Source organism: Chlorocebus sabaeus, chromosome 15 (assembly GCF_047675955.1).
Source record: "Chlorocebus sabaeus isolate Y175 chromosome 15, mChlSab1.0.hap1, whole genome shotgun sequence".
Lineage (NCBI taxonomy): Eukaryota > Metazoa > Chordata > Mammalia > Primates > Cercopithecidae > Chlorocebus > Chlorocebus sabaeus.
In genome coordinates, this window is record NC_132918.1 from 56,115,275 (window position 1) to 56,135,306 (window position 20,032).

Sequence of the window (20,032 nt, forward strand, 5' to 3'; positions counted from 1 at the left end):
TGAGAATCCATCCTCTTACAATGCTCTGGGGCCTCCATAACTATCTCTACTTATTCCTATAGACTAAACTCAGCAAATCCCCTTACAGCAAATGGTGCTCCAGAAATACAGGGCAGACAGTAGAATCTTGGCACACTCCGTGCTGGGTGACCCTCTGCCCTTCTGTTAGCTGTTCACTTGCCAGGCACGCCCTTTTTCCCTCATCCCTGCTCTTCACCTCCTCATGCCTGGAGACTCAGCCTCACAGGAAGCTCCTCCAGACACCCTCAGGCCTGGCCAGGTCCCACTCTGGGACCCCACAGCATACTCTACCTCCTTCAGTCCTGGCACCCATCACACCGAATTGTCATCACCTGCTCATTTGCTCACTGCTCATATCTCCCAAGAGACTGAACTCCATTTAGCCTGAAACAATGCTTTACACATTTTGTAGTCCCAGCACAGTGTCTGGAACATATTAGGTGCTCAGTGAAAGTTTACTATCCTGAACCAATCATGCCATAAAAACTAACCACCCTTTAGTACATTGTTTCCATGGGAAAATTGTGTTCCAAGTTCTGCCTGGCCTGTCGGGGACAGAGCTCACCCACTCACAGTCCTAATGACAAGAACATGAGTTCATTCAGCACATTCTATTCTGGGAAGTCTTTCCCATCAAAGCAGAGGGCCTGGGGACAGGAGGGCAGGGGGGCAGGGGAGCAGGGTCACAGGGTCAGTTTTGCACCCCCAGCAGACCAAAGCTAAGGAGTCTAGGTGGATTTGTCCCTAAGGCCTCACTCATGGGGGCGCTGAGGGTCCCATGCGACCCCAGGATGGCTTTTGCCTGATGTTGACTCACGGTCTCTAGGACATTATCCCTGAAGTTGAGCACACAGGGCTGGGATCAGGTCACCAAGGGCATGCACTCCGAAAACTCAGACTTCCACCTGCAAATATTCAAGACTCTTCTTCTCCAACCAGAAAAAAATTCATTTATAAAGCGCTTTTTAAAAAACAGCATTACTGGCCATGGCTAAGACCTAACCAATACCAGTACCTTCTAAAAGTGAGAATCACATAAACCATAAGTGACTGAACACAACATTAAATACGCTGAATTGCAGGGTTAGGAAGTTGTCTCCTTTTCAATTCTTTGTGGTTCTCTGATTATGACAGAAGAAAGTTTCAGCCGGAGACTTGTATATCATTAGCTCTTCTCTACCACTCGCTAATTTCATTTTTAGGAATTGAGAGCCGGTTTCAGACTCAGTCGAAAGTTAGAGTTCGATGACATCAACTTCATTGTCCACGTGTTTACTGTCACTTTCAATTTGTGATAAGTGAGATTGTTTTCCACTGACAATGATGGAATCAAGTTTCCTTCCAAAAATACCTGTATTTAAGATTTTCAGTGAATTAAGGAAAAATATTACATAATAATGGTACAGTTTGTATGTGGGTAAGGGGGAACTCATAGCAGTGATACTTGGGTGACTGAAGCCGGAAGAGAGAAGAGGAACCATGAACAGGTCTCAGGGTGATGCAAGGACTCAGACACCTCACTTGAAAGTTTGGAAGTTTCCTTACCTCATGACCTGTCCCAGATTTCTTCTCAGTTCTGTTTGCCATTGCCTTGCTCCCAGCCTGGCTTTGGCTCCATTCTGTGAGGCCTTTGGTTACTTTCACAAATGCCCTTGTGCACCCCTGTTGAAGGCCCTCTACAGCCTTCCCAGCTCTATCTTGCATGTTGACATTGGGTTGTCAGATTCAGCAAGCCAACAAGCAACAGAACACCCAGTTAGATGTGAATTCCTGATAAACAGTGAATAATTTTCTTAGAATAAGTGTGCCTCAAATATCGCATGCAATATGTCAATGTGTGTCCCACACAATATTCTGTGCTTAAAATACCTAAAACTAAAAAGTATCTATTGCTTACTTGGAATTCAGATTTACTGGGCATCCTGTATTTTATCCAGCAACTCCACCCTGCCATGATTCTGAACAATGCTGCTCTAACAAGACATTAGCACAACTGGACAATTTCTGAAAGCATCGTTGATATTTTTCTTTTTCAGAGTAGCAGCCCCACATTCTCTCAAGCATATCATAGAAACATCTAAACAGGTTCAGTTCTCCCTCAATAGGGTTGAACCAAGGAAGAATATAGAATCTCCTCTTTGAGAAATCAGAAATTCTCAGAAGCATGTATTGCTTCTGTAATCACAGTTTGTTATAAAACAGGGGACAAAAAGCTGCCAGGCCAAGCCACAATGGCCTGAAGGCAGGGAAAGTAGCTGTCCTTCCATGTGTAGAGAAGCAATGTTTAGGAAAGTGAAGGGATCAAGAGTCAGCCTAACCACAGGGGGAAAAGGGTCTTTGAGGACATGGCGGCAGCTTGTGGGAACTTCTGTGGAGATGTTTGAAAGGAAGGAGGAGGCATCAGAGGGGTGGGATAGGCAGAAGCAAACTTCTATTACTTTTTTGGAATCAGATAGGGCAGAAAGGTCCCTAAATTTTGTGAACTTGAGGAAGGAAAGCTGTGGAAAGTGAGGATGAGAAAGGGTGAAAGGCCATGGCCCAAGAGTATCTAAGTCTGGCCAGCTGTGGGATTGGGCAGCTGTTCTAGAACTGAGGGATCAGAGTCCTGCTCAACAGGCCATAGCTCCCCTTGTGGGAATCTGTAATGCTGTAGACCCACTCTTGGCCTCCCAGTTGCCCTCCCCTGCTCCAGGGCAGGTTAGAGGCCACACTTGCAAGTGTTTTCATAAATGTGGGAAGCAATATGCCGGGGGCAGGACACTGGGTCCCAGTTATACCCATGAATGGCCCCCTTCTGATCCATCTTCTAACCAGAGACTACTCTGGAATTTCTTTATTGGAAGGGTTTAGGGGAATCACTCTGGTTACATAGAAGATGCTAGAAGCTACATATTCCTGGAAGTTTGCATGAGAGTAGGAAGTCATTGTCCATTTCAAGAACAGAGAGAAAGCTGATGGAGGGTAGGAGGAGTTTAAAATCCCTTCCTCGAGGCCCTTGCTGAGGTTCCACTTGGCACTCATCATCCAGGGCTTCTACCCTTTCTTTACTCGGTCTGTAGCACCCTCCTAGTGAGGACAAAGGTGTCAGACTCTCCAGGGCAGAAGGCATTTCAGCATCCTGTGGCCCACCAGACACCAGCTGGGAGGGCAAGGTTGCATCTGTGGCCCAAGGCCAGGCAGAGGTCAGGCCAGAAGGGAACCCTTGAACACGATCTAGCCCATCAGCCTGCCAAGGACTCCCAGAACACTCTCCTACACATGTTTCCTTTTTGAGAGGGAAAAATAATAATAAGCATCCCCTTCCCAGAAAAGCCCATGCTTTTTGCTAGTGGCTTCAACCATGCTGCCTATCTCTGAGCTCTTCCCTCACCTATCATGCTTGTCAGCCCAGATTCCCATTTTCACATCAAAATTCCCCAAAGTTCCTTGGAAAGCTCCCCCGCCATCCTCAGGACAATGTGCATGTATGTTAAAAAGATTAAAATCTTAATTTAAAATGTTTTTAAAGATAAAAGAGATCAGAAGAAATATCATTCTGCAATAAAGGCAACAGTAGGAAAACCAGCGAAATGTGACATGCTATAGGTGAGATAGCACTATTAGAGTACTGTATGTGTGTTAATTCCCTGACTTTGATTATTGTACTGTGGCTAGATCAGAGATTTTATTGCTTTTAGGAAACAGACACTGAAGTAATTAGGAGTAAATGGGCATATGTCTGCGACTCATTGTCAATCGATTCTGAAAAGAACAATTACATGTATATATGGCACATATGTGTGCAGGGGAGGAATGAGTGCAATGTGGTAAAATGCTAACGCTGGAGAAATACAGGTGAAGGGCTGTATTAGCTTCCCGGGGCTGCTGTAACAAAGTACCACCAACTGGTGACTTTCACTACAGAGACTTATCATCTCTCAGTTCTGGAGGCAGAAATCTGAAATCATGGTGTTGGCAGGGTTGGTTCCTTCTGAGGGCTGTGAGGCAGAATCTGTTCCAGGTCTCTCTCCTAGCTTCCGACGGTTTGCTGGCAATCTTTGGTGTTCCTTGGCTCACAGACGCATCACTCTGATCTCTGCTGTCATGTTCTCATGGCGCGCTCCCTGTGTGTATGTCTGTGTCCAAATTTCCCCCTTTTATAAGGACCTCAGTCATGCTGGAATAGGGACCTATCCTAATGTCTGTGTCCAAATTTCCCCCTTTTATAAGGACCTCAGTCATGCTGGAATAGGGACCTATCCTATTCCAGTATGGCCTCATCTTAATTTAACTGCTTATTCTGCACGGACCCTATTTCCAAATAAGGGCACATTCTGAAGTTCTGGGGATTAAGATTTTAACATACCTTTTTAGGGGGACACAATTCAATCTTTAAAAAGAATATACTGGAGTTATTTGTAATATACTTAAAACTTTTCTGTAGGTCTGAAATTATTTCAAAATTAAAAGTTTTTGCAAAGATAAACAGAAAGAAGCTCTAAGAAGGTTTGAAGGGAAGGTGTGCAGGGGAGGAAAGCATTATTGAAGGGATGCCTTTTCAGAGACGCATGGTTCTAAAAGCCCACCAGCAAGACAGCTTTTGAGAGGTACCAAGTTGCCTTCTCCTGATAGGTCCTCACGGCCCCAGGACAGAGAGAGTCCTCTGCTCAACCACTCCCACCCCCAAGGTCTTACCTTGGAGCGGAAACTCTCACGATTTGGGTTGAAAACATGAATTTACTTTTTCCCTCCAAAACAAGCTTGCAGCACAGCACACTTGCCCAGCATCTCAATAGATGCTAGTGGTGGTTAATTAAAAGAATGTTGCTAAACAAAGACAGCTAAATAATTGTGTGTCTCACAGAATTTTATTCCTTAACTTGTATCTCTTAAAAATAGCACACTCCATATGAGAGTTTTCCTTTTATTCAAATCATGTCTGAGAAAGAGTGCATTTATACAGCAGTACTTCATCTACTCAGCGGAGGAAGGAGCCCCAGGAATTGGTAAGCATTCCCCAAAACAGGGCATGACCTGGGTGATCAGAGAGCCCCAACCCCGCCAGCCTCCTGCAGCTCATGTCTCAGTCACTCAGACATCCTCCTTTATCATGTCCAGCGATGGGTCCCTGCAGATACAGGAAATCTTGGGGTGGCATCTTTTTAACCAGGAACTTCTCATACTTGAGAAGCATCACCAAACCAATCCAGGTGTCTATGCCCTGATTTGGTGCCCATACATGCCCAGGACTGCACTGAGCATCTCCAGGAAGCACCATTAGACCCCTTCCCTGGCCTGCCGCCTCCTTCTGGTTGGGGATGCCCTGCAATCCCGAAGTGTCCCTCAAAGGGCCATTCTCCATTCTCCATCCTTGCCAGTCACTCCTGGTCAACTGCAGAGAATGGAAATAGCAGTAGGCAGAGCATCAGGTAGGGTCTTCACTTCTATCTGTGCCCCAAACTCACTGCCTGACCCTGGGGCAGGAATTCAGCCACTTGGGATCTCAGGTTCCTGATCTATAAAATGATAGATAGAGGCAGATGCTAGGAATTAACATATATTTTTTGAGTGTAATGGCTCAACTAGGGACTAGGCTCCAAGAAAGTTCTAACTAACCAGGAAAAGAGCAAAAGGACAGTCTCTTAGCCTAAAATGCTCCATTTTTTTCTCATTCCACTTGGGAAGCTGAGAGAACCATGCCAAACTTCTCATTACACTATATTCAAAGATATAATCATCATGGGTCTATTAAGACTCCATGATCTTTTTTGGCTCCTACTCACGCATTGTTGGTTTTACCTACAACCTTTGCTGCAGTGATCTTCACCAATCCTTCATGAAAAGTCCCAAATGCCACTAACATGTGAATTTTGCACATTTATTCCAACTTCGTGGAAACTATCCAATGGGCCAACTTCCCTCAATGGGGCACCACAAAAGAGAAGGCAGGAGTCTATAGCACAGGATCTCAAAGAAGGAAGCCACCCATGGACCAGGCAGTCCGGAAGGCTACCTCAGTTCAGGAAGGTTTGAAATAGGCCAAAGGGTACGGAACATTTCAGATGGAAAGGGTGAAAAATGAGGGCAGGAAAAAAAGCATAAGCAAAGAGATGCTGGTGAGGAGAGAGGATTGCCCATCTGAGGAGCAGCCCAGCAAGACAATGAGGATGCCAGGCAGAGAGGCGGGCAATGCCGGGGGTGTGAATGAAAGGCTTTGCAGGTCGGTTTCTGCCAGCCAACACCCACTCACCCTACTTTTCCTAACTGTCTGTGTATTCTTGATTTGCAATTTCACCCCTCCCCATTCTCAGTCTCTACCTTTAAAGTGCCGCCTCCACCCCAGCTCCCCAGCGGAAGGAGCAATATAAGCCAATCAGTGAATTCTAGCCCCTACACATGTTGACTAGTTGAGAACTAACATGCTACACACTGAAACTGGGATCAATCACAATAACCCTCAGGACTTGTGCAGGAACTACCAAGAAATTAGTCTCCCCGTTTCTGCTGTAGTCAGAACATAAACCTGATGACCATGATGGGAGAGCTTTAGGCTAACCCAGAGGAAGTGGGGCTGAAGACAGAGGAACAGTCCCAATAGCATCTTAAATGCAGTCATGCCCGAAACTAGTATTGCACAGTACTTTCAATCACAGGAACCCATAAGGAGTGTGTGTGTGTGTGTGTGTGTACGTGCACGTGCATCTGTTGATTTTGTTTCCTGTCACTCAAAACCAAAATAATTGTAATGGGAAGCTTAGGTTATAGAGAAGAAGCACTAGACTAAGGCGTTAGAGAAGCCTGGCCAGATTCTAGCATTACAATATAGTAATTGTGTGTTTGTGAAGTAAGCCACTTAGGTTCCACAAAACTCCGTCTCCTCATCTATAAAATGGGCATAATAATTCAGGAGTTGACCCACATGAAAGTGCAAGCTCCTTGAATATTGGAATGTGTGGTGTTTGTACTTGATGCAGGAGATGCTGCAGCATTCTAAGCAGAGAACTCACTAGAGAGAAGATTACTCCAGGCCCTGTACAGGCAGGATGGGACCAATGGTCCCTGCCACCCAGGGAACCCATTGCGTGTGCTATGCTATCCAGGCTGAAAAGTGGTAACATACCCCATGGATGCTGCATCAGATGTTCAGAGAAGAGAGCTGAAGCATCTTTCACACTGTGTACCGTGCTCACCAGGGGGTGCTGAATAAGAAGTCACCTATGCTGCCCTGGCCTTTCCCCCTACAAAATAGAAAGATGACTCTTACCCTCTTCCCTTGGGAACAGGGCAAGAATTAACTATGAGCTCTACAAACTACTTTGTACTCCCTGTGGAAAAGCTGCTATATCGCTACAAGGGGGTGATTAATTTTATCTCTCTAAATGTCTCAGTATCATTTGCCAAAATGATGATTTATTATTTAGACAACCTTTATATTTCCAAGGGGCTTTAAAAATCATTTATAGTGGAGAATGAAATAAAACTGATTAGGGCCCTGAAAAACAGGAATGGTGAAGAAATGTACAAGGAACTGAGGGTTATTTATTCACAACCAGAGAAGGCAAATGAAGGACACAGCAAGATCCATTGATTATATGCAAAGCAGAACTGCTAAGGAGAGGCTCATATCTTCCCCCATATGATGACTGGAAAGAGAAATGGGAAGAGACAGCAATGCATCTGGACTGGTGTAGGCTAGATATCAAGCAGATAACAGGAAGAACTTCCTAATTGTATACTGACTGTTAGCTCAGCATCTAAAAAAATGTTTTCGATTGCCTTTTTATTTATGTATTATTTATTTATTGAGATGGAGTCTCGCTCTGTCGTCCAAGCTGGAGTGCAGTGGTGCAATCTTGGCTCACTACAACCTCCACCTCCCGAATTCAAGAAATTCTCCTGCCTCAGCCTCCCGAGTAGCTGGGATTACAGGTATGTACCACCACACTTGGCTGATTTTTTTTTTTTTTTTTTTTCAGTAGAGACATGGTTTCACTATATTGACCAGGCTGGTCTCAAACTCCTGACCTTGTGATCCACCTGCCTCAGCCTCCCAAAGTGCTGAGATTACAGGTGTGAGCCACCACACCCAGCCTCAGTTGCCTTTTATAGATGATAGCTGAAGTAAAATAAAATGTAGAAAGACAATGCAGATATGATAAAAGAAAGGGATCTTCAAGGAATGATAAAAGATGAGAAAGATAGTAGAAAACTGGGAGGGGGAAATTTAATCCTTCTTTCAGGAAGAAAAGGATCGTGAAAGGATGTCATGAGCCAAACCATGGTGGATGAAGGAGACTGGAGTATACCAATATGCAGAGAAAGCATAGAGAGCTCCTGGAGGCATCATGGGTTGAGTAAGAACAAGCCCCACCAAACCTACTCCCTTTCCTTCTTGAAAATTTCCCTAGGACACAAGATCATGCTGTACCTAGATTTCAGCAAAGTACTTGATGAAATGGACCATGTGGAGAACTGCAGGCCAGGGCAAGTACAAACCAGTGAATTCACAGCTGGCAGAAAAATGGTACCCAAAGAGGGTCCAACAGAAGGAGCATCCCCTGTGGGATATTACTTCTGTCCTCTCTGGCATTTTTATCAGGCTTGGATGAAACCCTGCAAGGGACACTCATTCAATCTCAATTGCTGGGATGCTTGGCTAAAACCAACCAGATGAAATGAACAGTTCTGCACACTTAGGTTCAAAACTATCCCATCAGAGCTACAATAGATCTGGCCTGACTGACATTTATGTCGCCAAACCGAAGGTTGGCCAAGCTTCTAAAACTGACAGACAGATGATCGTAACATCTCCAGCCTGCCTTCTTTAGAGCAGGATTCGCCAAGAGGTAGGCCTGCACTGGCCATCCCCTTCCCATTATAGAGGTCTTCAGTCACATGCCAGGACTGTGACTGCTGACCCTGGACCTGTCTGGGTTTTATCTTACATAGCAAATTCAAGGGACTGCTTGTGTTCCCGTTATCTACTGAGTGTAACAAATCACCAGCAAAATTTACTGGCTTGAGACAGTAATGTTTTATTAGCTCTTACAGTCCTGCAGGTTGGCTGGGCCCAGCTGGATAGTTCTCACTTGGGGTGGCTCAGGAGGTTGCAATCAGATGTTGGCAGGGGCTGCAGTCATCCAAAGCCTGTACTACTGCTTGATGCCAAAATGGTCCACTCACATGGCTGGCAGTTGGTGCTGGCGGTCAGCGGGAAGCTCACCTTGAGCTGTCAATTGAAGTACACATACATGGTGTCTCCATGCATCTTACAACATAGCAACTAGGCTCCCAGAGTGAGCATTCCAACAGCTGGAATCCCTAAAGATCCAGGTAAAAGCTGTGAAGCTGCTTCTGACCTAGCTTTAAAAGTCCCAGACTGTCACCTCTGCCACATTTTACTGGTCAGGCAAGTCATCAGGTCCAATCCATATTTAAGGGGAGGAAAGTTAGACTCTAGGTTGGCAAGTTCCCATCGCCAAAGAGCTTGTTGGATGGGAGATATCTGCTGTAGCATCTTTGAAAAATAGAACTGGCCTCTGCTTCTGACAACAGGGAGCAACGTGATGAGAAGGATTCCAATTAGCAAAAGTATTGTCATCAGTTAGTGATGTGCTGCTGTGCGTCACACCCCAGGAACCCAGACCTAGGCCCTTCAAACTCAGTGTGCACCAACTGGCACTGTGCCCAGCATAGTCAACATCGAGTTTCTGTCTCCTATTCTCCTTCCAGGGACCCACATGCCTCCCAGTACTTGACCCCCAACAGGTTCCGCCCCACTGTCATCTCCACCCTGACATGCCATATCAATGGGAATTAACAGCCTCACCATGCTGGGCACACAAGGAACTACCACTTAGTCAATTGCAAGCGCTAGGATTACCAAAAAACAAAAGGCATTATCCTTTTTGTAAACATTCAGAGAAAACTCAGAGAAATCGTATTTGTTTTTGATTACTCTGAGTTTGCAAGCTGAAGCATTCATGGTTCACAAAACCCATGTATTTGTTCCAAATGTCAGTGTGCTTCCCTTTGTGCAGCAGCAGATGCTGGGCAGGGGGAGGGCTGATGGAAGGCCTTCCACATCTGTGCTAATAGTTCACGTCTTACAGCCTCCCCACCTTGGCTCCCCATTTCCCTGCTTTCTTCTCACTCTGCTGTTGCAGGCATCTGTGACATCATAGCCTGTTGCCATGGAAACTGATGTTATCACAGACTTCTAACTTTAGGCAATAAAATTTCTTTGTATTGACAATTTCCTGAGAGGACATCAGCACGGATCTTCACGTGTATGAAGGAGAGTGGAAAACTTACCAGCTTCCTGAATATTGACTGAGACTCGCATGGCTAATTGACTCATGGGAAGAGTAGAAAGAAACCTGGCTGGACCTAGAAGAGACTCTGGTGTTACTCTGCCAAGCTGGGCCTTGGTTTTCCTATCTGTAAAATGGAAATGCTAGTGCTTAACCTTTGGAGTTGTTGTGAGGGGTACATAAGAGTTTCCTGTTACGGAGCCTGAGGCAAGGCAGATGCTCACCAGGCAGGTCTTCCTTCCCCAAGACCCCCAGACTTTAAACTTGGAGAGTTTGTGTGACTTGTTTCAGCATGAATCCTGGCAGACATTAGGGGGGATGAGAGCAACAGAGAGGACCACGATGACATGGACTCTGCTCCCCTCATTGTCACCTCCCTCTTTCTCCTGTCCTTCTGTCTTCACTGTCCACTGCTCCTGCGATCTGTCAGCTAAGCTAGTTCTATCTAGAAAGGGCTTCTCTCTGAACTGACTGCCTCCAATAAGCAGGCAGGTGAGTCATTACTCAAGTTCACACCTTCTCCTGAGTGATTTAATGGCTTTTAAGCAAAAGCAATTATCTGAGAGGCCTCAGGCCCATTGGAAAGCCAGTGGAGTTTTTAAACCAGGGTCTGGGTGCTTGGAATGTGCAGGGAATGAGTAGGCTGGGTGGTCCTGTGGTCCTGAGGGGTCATGTACCCCTCGCAACAACTCCAAAGGCTAAGCATTATCATTTCCATTTTCCAGATAGGAAAATCACTTCTGCTTCCCTTTTCACCAGATCTGAGGCAAGGGTGCAGGCCTTGCCAGTCACCCACGCCTGATCCCTGTGTGAACTGCCTGGGTTATGCCAAGCCAAAGCTACAATCTGCTACCCCAACTCCCACAAGCAATCCCAGCATTTCTGAGACAGACACAAATCTCTTCCAAGGTGACCAGAAAAAAATTTAAATTTAACTGCAAAAGAATGCTATTTTAAAATAGAAGGGTCTCTAACATAACTTAGATCTGTCATCTTTGCAAAATGAGGCAAAGGACAAACAGAAAGCACTTTGGGGCAGGATGGTGCACAGAGCAAGCCTCTCCAGGGAGGGCTCGGAGTGGTCTTTGCTCACCAATAGAACAGAACTATATTCCACAACTTCAAGCAATATGTTAAATGAGAATTGTGGGCATTCCTCAAAAATGTGTAGGCAACTTCCTGACTTTAGGAAGTGAGTCCTTTTTGCAATGGGAATGAAAAAAAAATAAACATATGTTGGTTAGTGCCCCCCACCACCCTGCATACCACATCAGCCTATACCAGCTCTGCTCACTTACGGCCAAATCTGAGTGAAGGGTGTTTGAGCACGAGAGTTGAGAGAGGCCAGGGGCCCAGGAAGCCTAGGCTGGGGAGAGGTGTGTGGAGTTTGACCATGCCTGGACAGCAGCTACTCTACTGAGTCACCGCTCAGACACAGCAACACAGGGCACAGTCAGTGTAGCAGCATGGCCAAGAGCTGTAGAGCCTAAAGCTGGGTCCCAGGCAGTAGGCAGGCAGAGGGAAGGGGATGTCTTTGCCAGCTGAGGCACTCCATTACAGCTGGAACACATCCCCAGCATTAGATAAGAAGCAGGGATATCTGCTACCTCCTATACTCATCTCAGGCAGCAGAAGGACTTATGGGGGGCTCCCTTCCTCTTCCTCCATTTCAACATTGTCTTTCACTTTGCATTTAACCAAAGTTCTCCTGGATGAAACTGTCAGGGAAGGGCCACTCTGCTGTTAACCCACTTGGTGTGTGGCCTCAAGCTCTGACCTCCCCAGTCTCTTCCCCCTCACCAGCTGGACCAAACCCAGGTTGGAAAAAAGGGAGACTGAGAAGGGCTGTATCCCAAAGGCATCACAGCAGCACAGGCTCCCCCAGCCTCCCAGTGTCACCATTCCCAAACACGTTTCTATTTGTATTAGATCTTTTCACACCCAAGAATCAGCAGAGGAAGACAGAGGAGACCTCGTCCAACGTCAGAGCCAGGCTTCTGCCCTTCATCGCCTATGGTTTGGGAGTGTTTTCTTCTGAATTTTTCTTCTTTATTATACAATCTAGCCTTTGAGTATTTTAGGTTTCTGGATTTCAGGTTTCACCTGTTCCATAGGGGTTTATCCTTTTTTCACCACTAATTCTGTCTCCCCACCCCATCCACCTTTTATCTTTACCCTAACTTTTTCACTTTACTGGTTAATTCCTTTAAACAATTAATTACCTGGATATTTTTTTTTTTTTTACCATTTTATTATCATTTTTATTTTTACAGATTCTTAATTTTAATGTTTTTTTCCTTAACTTTAAAAATCCTGTGATGGTTAATTTTATGTGTCAACATGACTGGAACATGGTCGCTCAAGTAACTGCCAAACATTACTCTGTGTGCTTCCATGAGGGTGTTTTTGGATGAGATTAACATTTCAATGAGTGGACTGAGCAAAGCCAATTGTTTCCCCTTAATGTGGGTGGGCCACATCCAATCAGTTGAGACCTGAATAGAACAAAAAGGCTGACCTTCCCCAGAATATGCCTTTGGGCTGGGACGTCAGCTTTCTTCCCACCTTTGGACTCAAACTGAAACATTGGCTCTTCCTGGGTCTTTAGCCTGCCTTCATTCAGACAGGAATACACCATTAGCACTCATGATTCTCAGGCCTTCAGACATGGACTGGAACTACTCATCAGCTGTCCTGGGTCTCCAACTTTGCCAATTCACCCTGCAGATCCTGAGACTTGCCTGCCTCCAAAATTATGTAAGCCAATTCTTTATAACAAATTTTCAACAAATAAATAAATATCCCATTGGTTCTCTTTCTCTGGAAAACTCTGACTAATACAAATCCTTTCTCCCTTTTAAAGCTTATCTGGTTTTTGTTTCTTTTGACCAGCAGTGGGAACAGCAGGTGCAAACATTCTGGAGCAGGAGCAAGCATGGAGAGTTTCAAGAAAAGAGAAGGCAGCTTGGGGCCGAGTGGTGGGAGTGTGCACTGTAGGCAATCCAGACTAACCCAGATAAACACAAAATAAAATAAAATAAAACACTGAGAACTTGCTATGAAAGAATCACTTGAGCTCTAATTACTCTGGTTGCTTCTCTCTGCAAGGAATAATATTAATAGTTTCATGCCTGCGATGAGAGGGCCCAGCCTCTGGGGGCTAAAAAGTTACCTTTAAGAATCTCTTCCCCCCAATTCTTCTATTCATAAAGGCAGCCAGTTTCTGGTCCAAGGGGGCATTCTGTAAACACTGGAAGGAAGGGAGGGAAGAAAGGAGGGAGGAAGGGATTTTCTGAGCCCTCTGGTAGAGGCCTCCCTTAGGGGTAGAGAAGCATGTGCCTCCATGCCTAGACTATGGAGAGGCTGTGGTTTTCCTGCAGCGATACTGCTAAGTGCTCTCTAAACCTGCTTTTCCCAGACATGGAGGCTCACTCCATTTCTCAGCTTGTGTCCAGATGGCACCATGACAGTAGTCTTTGCCAATGGAATGGAAGAAAGAGGGAGTGATGTTTCTCTCCCAGGCTGAGGTAGGTAGGAAGGTAAGAGTAAATGTGCCTTTTCCTCTGTCAGCATCCATCAACAGGGTCTACCAGCACGGGTCCCTGAATGATGGGAGCAGTGGGTGAGGGAGGCAAAGGGGGCAGAACCCCACCACGGGCCTCAGCAGACTATAACAGGAGTGAGAAATAAACTTTTATCTTGTGGGCTAAAAAATTTGGAATCAGTTGTTACAGCCATTAGCTGTTACTGACTAAATAAGAAATTGGCATGATGGGTGTCCATGTGTCCCCTGAGCTGGGCCCACCCCAGCAAGGCAGCAGAGCAGGAAGTATGGGATGGGGTATCTGTAGGCAAGCCCGGGCTAGAAAAGAAGGCAACAGAGGCCCCCCAGGCAGACAAAAGTAAGAGAAGCTTTGGCTGTGGGAACATAAGATCCAAGGGCAACTACCTTTCCCACAAAAAGAAGCTGCAAGGGCAGTGTCTGAGCAGCCTGGGGAAGCACGGGGATGTGCAGGGTAGGGACTCGGCTGCTCCGAGCAGAACCCCACACTACTGCATTGAGAAGGGAAAGAAGAGGCACAGAGAAGGGAGGAAACAATTATTGAGCGTCTGCTACATACGAAGCCTTGTCTGTACCAGGCAATCCATCTACGTTATCTCAATGACTTATTCCCGAGCCCCTATAATGGTATATGATTTATTCCCACTTTATAGAGCAGGAGCTACTTCCAAGGCATATACCTACAGACTGGTCAAGTGGAGATGGGGACCTGGTCTGGGAGATCACCACATGGGCACCTTTCTGCCTCCCTCGTAGGAAACGGGAATTCACTAGCAGGGACCCCATACTGCCTGCTGGCCCTGTGAAAGACACCTGTGCACAAATGGGAGCCTGCCATCCCCCAAGTCATAGGGAGAGGGAGGACACACATCAAACGGGGGCTCCAACTGATTATGGAAGTGATGAGACAGAGGTACGTTTACGCCTGCCTAACATCTATTTCTCTATGTTCAGAAGTTCACCTCTGCATACAGCAAAAATCCCACCTGCCAAAGCATTATCTTGTTTTATAACTCATATTTAGACCCCTTTCTATGCTGCTTAAATGGCCCCCTTCACTCATAAACTGGCTACTAAGCTTCTCATTGTAGTCTGAAGATTGCATCAGCTCCCACCTCCTACCTCCACCTCCTGCTTCCAGCCAGGCTGCCCTCAGCCTCTGTTTGTCTCCCCTGCTCACCCCAAAACACAGTCCTGAAAGGGGAGGGGCCAGATGCTTGGAGGGCTCTCAAGAGACCCAGAGGGAAAAGTCATTATTTGAAAGAAATACTTGCACATGCAAGTTTATAGCAGCACAATTCAGAATTCCAAAATCGTGGAACCAACCCAAATGTCCATCAATCAAGGAGTAGATAAAGAAACTGTGAGAGAGAGAGATATATATATATTATATATATATATATAAAACAGTATATATATATCACAGTATATATATGTATCATATATTATATATATATATATATCTCATAGCTAAGCTATGAGGACGCAAAGGCCTAAGAATGATATAATGGACTTTGGGGACTTGGAGGGGAGAGTGGGAGGGGGCAAGGGATAAAAGACTATAAATACAGTACAGTGTGTACTGCTTGGGTGATGGGTACACCAAAATCTCACAAATCACCACTGAAGAACTTACCCATGTAACCAAATGCCACCAGTACCCCAATTACTTGTGGACAAACAAAATTTTAAAAAGAGACACTATGACTGTCCCCAGCAGCATGGACATACCATAAGGTCGCACATCCTAAGCCAAGGAGGCTGCCTGCCTGTCGGCCTCTTAAACAGGGTTCCAAGGACTTTCAACCTCATTATCCAAGAGCTGGCTGTAGGTTTCTCTTCTTGTTGAGTGAAGGGTCAAATGAAAGTGGGGTAGAGAAAGGGAATTCCCCAGTTATTGCCTTACAATCACCTAGAAGTGTGAGATGGTCACCTAAGGGGCCTATCCTGGTACCTGGACATGCCTTCCCTCTTTACATCTTTCCTTTCCACATGGCTCTTAGGAAAGTCAGTGGAATGGAGAACTCCACAAGCTGAGCCAGCAAAGGGGTGGGGAAAAAACATTAAGAAGCCACCTGTTTGAAGAGTGGGTAGGAACATAGGCACAGGACCTCAAGAGGTTCTGTGAACCTGGCTGCATGAGGTGGACAGTTCCCCCCGACCGCTGGTCACTGCACTTTCCCCCTCTGGGCAGGGGCTTGGGGTATTGAATCTGATTTCCCTCTATGGATGACCATTTCACCAGGCTTGGGCCAGGAGCTGTCCACCAGAATCAATGGTAACCACCATTATAAGAACAGCTTGTGTTTCCAGAGCACTTCCCAGTTTACAAAGCATTTCCCATACATGGGCTCCAATTCCTACTCAACAACCTCTTACTGATGAGCTCAAAGGGGAAGGGGTTGGACCACATCATCCCCAATGGACAGGTAATGAAACTGAGCCTCAGAGAGATTAGGTAGCTTTCCAAGGTCACACGGCTGGTAAATGTGAGCCAGTTCTCTGACTCCCAGTAGCAGCCTCTTACATGGATTCATGCCTTCAGTTCTAAGGCCATGGTGAGGCCAGAAACTACAGAGCTCCATGTGCACTTCTCTGCCAGGACAAGAAAGCGTGCCACCCACTTCCGGCCCTCTGCATGGCCTCAGCTCTGCCACGCTGGCCAGAAGCCTGGGAACCAGGTGCTGGGAGAGCCAGGGCACCCGGCCCTTTAAAGGGTGAAAGAGCTGTGCCGACTAGAATTGCAGGCAATACTCCATTGTTCTACTGAGGAAAGAAAATGTCAGCGGGTACACTGTCCAGTGCTCCCCAATTCCTGCGGCCACAGAGAGGGGAATGGGCTGCCTGAGGCCTTCGAACTTTATTTTTAAACTTTATTTTTATTTACAAAAATAGGCAACCCATAGTACATGGTTTACAGAATTTGATTTTTTTAAAAAATACTACATTCAAATATTATTAATCTTTGGTGCCCCCTTAAACTTTGCTCCAAGTGACTGCCTCCTTCACCTTACCCTAGTCCTCGTTCCTCCCTTTCCCCACAAACTGGAATCCCGGTGAAATGGGAGGAAGTCCTGGAGACGGCAGCAGTGGTCCACAGGCCCTTTCCTTGCTCTGCTGGGTCAACTGGGAATTCGTCCAGACCTGCTCACTCTGAGGGTGAGTGCCCTGGGAGGCCCTGCTGCCTAACCACTGGGACTCCTGCGACTCTTGGCCATGATGTGTCATGTCAGGTTACTGAACATCGCCCCAACACACATGCCTGAATATCAGCTTTTCCAAGCTGCTTGGAACATTGGCCCTCCAAGTCTATGGGAGTAGGCAAGGACTACACGCCGGCAATAGATGGGCCAGATAAGGCATTGGCAAGCAGGGGAATGATTTAGGGATCAGTTTTCCCAGAGGAGGGGGCCTGGGAATCTGTTTTAAATGAAAAGAGAGATACAGAAGAAATGATAACACTAATAACTACCACAGGTTTTAAACACCTTATCTCATTTATCTCGTAACGATCATGTGAGATGAGTACCACCATCCCCGCTTACGGGATGAACACACGGAGGCTAGAACTGGGAGGTTATGTAGTCTGTTCAATGTCAGAAGTGGAATTCAAATCCAGACCTGTCTGAATCCAACACTCAACTGCTTCAGGAAAAAAAAAATCCAGCCAGGCGTGGTGGCTCACGCCAGTAATCCCAGTACTTTGGGAGGCGAGGTGGGTGGAGCATTTGAGGTCAGGAGTTCGAAACCAGCCTGGGCAACATGGTGAAAACATGTTCCTACTAAAAGTACAAAAAAAATTAGCTGGCTGTGGTGGTGTGTGCCTGTAATCCCAGCTACTCAGGAGGCTGGGGCATGAGAATCGCTTGAACCCAAGAGGTGAAGATTGCTGTGAGCCGCGATCATACCACTGCACTCCAGCCTGCGACAGAGCAAGACTCTGTCAAAAAAAAAAAAAAAAAAAAAAAAAAAAAAAAAAATGCAGTTCTGTCTGTTCAGGAAGCCATTCAGAAACATCTCAGAGGCAGAAGGATAACGTGCTGAGGACACGGCGTGTGGCCCCAGCATTTACCTTTGGCGGTTACTTAATCTTTCTGTGTCCCAATTTCCATGCTCCCCAAAAAACAAATGTTTACTGATAAATAAACATGGCACAATAACAACAACTGTTGAAACTAGGGGAAGGGGGTATGGCGTGGGTGGGTGTTCACTGCAGCATACTTTTGACTTTTCTGTACTTTTGGAAATATTCATAATAAATAGGTAAAAAAACAAAATGTCCCCAGGTCAAAACTGATATATGACCCCATCAAAGAAAGTCCCTGGCATCAAAATAGCTGAATAAAAATAGCTACATTAAACAGCTGCACCAATCCTCCACAGCATTGTGGGAATATAAATTGGTTCAGCCTTTTTAGAGGGCAACTTGCAACATCCATCAAACTTTGAAACAAGGCACACGGTTCTCTTAAACTTTTTGTTTTAAAGAAATAGCAGTCACACAAGGAAGTTGCATGAATGCAACCGGAAACCTCCATGTTCCTTTTACCCTGATTCTCCAATTTTTAACATTTTGCCACATTTGCTTTTTCATATTCTCTCTCCCCACCACATATATTTTATGGTAAAATAGGATATATCATAATATGATATTACATATATATTTTTATTATATACACATTTATTATATCATATACACACATTTATTTTCCTCCCTGAGCCTTCTGAGAGCACGTTGCACACTTCATGTCCATTTACTCCTTAATTCCTCAATATTTGTTTCCTAAGAACAAGAATATTCTCTTATTTGACCACAGTGCAGTTAGAAATTTGGAAATATTAACATTTTGTTATAATACTTTCATCTAAGGAGACTCACTCCCTGAATTTTGGAAGGCTATATACCAATTTTGTCTATTGTCCAAATCATATCCTTTAAAGCAATTTCTTAGTACAGGATTTGTTACATTAACTTGTCATGAATCTTAAGTATTCTTTAATCTAAGATAGTTCTTTTTTAAAAATACTCAAAATAAGTTTGTTAATTTATTTAAAGAAGCTGCTTCCCTGATGCAGAAATTTACAGACTTGGACTCTTGATCCAGGCACAGCCGAATTTAGTTGTTCTGAGGGGAGGCCTGAGGGTCTGCATTTCTAACAAGCTCCCATGGGAACCTAAGCCCTGGCCCAAAGGCCCCACACTGAGTGATGACACCAAAGAAGACCGCCTGTGAAAAGGTGGTCCAGACGACCACAAGGTGTATCTTGCTTTCCTCTGAATGAAGCTTTGTCTGCAATGGCAACTGGACCCTGGGACTTGGGACACAACATGACACAGAGCCTTCCCTCACAGGAACACCTCCTGGGCTTTCTGGAGCCAAGAAGTCCAAGACAGACAGGCACAAGTCACTGAGGAAGGCTTTTCTGCGGATTCCTCATTTCAGAAGATTCTGGCCCAGGGCAGGGAAGCCTGTTGAGAAGAGAATTCCTATGTCCTGCCTTTTCTATCAGCACCAATCCACTATATCTTCAATAGGTACCTCCTCCTCCAGAAAGCCATCCTGGTTACCATACCCACTCTAAACTCTCTGTCCTCTGACCTCCTACAACACCGAGCCCCTGGCTATATCACCGAGCACTTACTTGAATGTAATTGCTATTCCAGGTACCTTTTCTTTCCCTTCTCCATGCTTCTGCTTCTGCTACTTCTCACTCATGATATGCATCCTCATTACTCTCCCCTCTATATGTTCAAGGCCCAGCTTACCCATAAGTGTACCCTAGCAAAAAGTCTCTTCAATGGCAGATTCCTTGCCTGAACCATCTTCAAGTATCTCCATCCAGCAGCAGATATATCAGTCTGATCTCCACAACCAGACCTTCAGGTTTCCTACGCTTCCATTGCTTTCATTTGCTGTAAGTCCTTGGTTTTCTTGCCACGGCGGCATGCGCATCAGCCTCTCCCTGAGTGATCCTGGGCAGTGTGACAGGAGTTCAGTCCATCCATCCGTCATTTACTAAGTGCCTACTCTGTGCCAGGCCCTGGGGTAGACTCTGGGGGCCTTCAGGGAGTCTCAGACAGTGGGGGTGCCTGCTTTTCTCAGAGTCAGAAGTGATGCAGCGTTAGCATCAGGTGCATCATTGCTTTTCAGCACAA

General features: G+C 45.7%; 1 protein-coding gene across 1 annotated transcript in view; it reads right to left on the minus strand.

Moving 5' to 3' along the window:
- EPHB1 (EPH receptor B1) overlaps positions 1 to 20,032 on the minus strand; it is a 453,280-nt gene that overhangs the window by 414,239 nt on the left and 19,009 nt on the right. The gene's annotated exons all lie outside the window — the stretch shown is intronic.